This window comes from Schistosoma mansoni, chromosome 1, assembly GCF_000237925.1.
Source record: "Schistosoma mansoni strain Puerto Rico chromosome 1, complete genome".
Lineage (NCBI taxonomy): Eukaryota > Metazoa > Platyhelminthes > Trematoda > Strigeidida > Schistosomatidae > Schistosoma > Schistosoma mansoni.
This window is the reverse complement of record NC_031495.1, coordinates 3,598,084-3,599,194: the sequence shown is the minus strand read 5'-3', so window position 1 is coordinate 3,599,194 and position 1,111 is coordinate 3,598,084. Positions and strand designations below refer to the sequence as shown.

The window sequence follows — 1,111 nt, the reverse complement described above, 5'->3', positions numbered from 1 at the left end:
TTTATTTACCAATATCACGAGGTCTAGAATCTGTTAACAACGATCAATTGATCACAATAGGAATATATCCTGGAATCATTGACGTTTTTTTGTTGCAAATAAGACATGGCACCTTTCTGAAATCAAGAAGAAAAACGATCTACTAGCTATTTTATAAGAATATTCGTTAATATTAGAATGAATAGTTTGACGAAAATTGGGTGCCGAGTATAGAGAAGCGACCATCTATCTTTGCATACAACATTTGTGAAATAAGGTTATATCGAGGCAATACGCACAGTATGCACATATGCCAATTAGAGACTGACCAGTTGCAGTCCTTAAACATCAATGGGGAGATTCAAACAAACAATACCAAGTGAATTTCAAATTCACCCCATTGCACAAGCAAGTGGCTATCAGGACCCAGTGGCCGAGTGGATAACGCGATGGCATTTGAAGCGCAAGGTACTGGGTTCGAGTCCCAGAGTGAACATCAAGTTTGAGATGCAGGTACATCCAGCTGACGAGTCTCAAATAGGACGAAGCAAGAATCCTGAATTCCATTGCTAGCCAAGTAACAACAAATGATATTCTATATGTATTGTTTACAATTTATACGACTATTTGTAAACATTCGAAACGAATATTTTGACAGTAATTTGGCACAAAGTATACAGATATTATTTGTGAAAATTATAACTGAAATAATTTCAGCGATTAAAGTTTAAGTAATTCGAAAATCTTGTCTCACAAACTTATCCCAACTTCTGGTTAGTAATCAAAAGGACGATGAAAGCTCCACGACTAAACTATCCTGCTTAGAGAGCAAAACTTCATCAAGAATACATAACGTTTAACAATCAAATCGAATCTACAATAAATGCTTATCCAAGCATATTTATATGTTGAATTTAATAAAGATGAGATGAAGCGGTAAGAAGTGAATCATTAGTTGAACCCTATGTCTATATCCATCCTGTTTAGATTACATGCGGCTTTTTTGCCGACTAAAATTAATTTGAATGTTTTAACATCACAACTATGTATTTAATGATTTTCATTTTTTATATCGACGTTTTTAAAAACATTTCTAAATTGTACTATTTTCACTTTTTCTTTAATAAACAGA

The 1,111-nt window shown here is 33.6% G+C and overlaps 1 non-coding gene across 1 annotated transcript; it reads left to right on the top strand.

The window, feature by feature from the left end:
• The first annotated feature begins 402 nt into the window (after positions 1-402).
• Smp_tRNA_02033_Pseudo_TTG.1.1 lies at positions 403-474 on the top strand. Its single transcript has one exon. It is a non-coding gene (tRNA).
• The last annotated feature ends 637 nt before the right edge of the window (positions 475-1,111 follow it).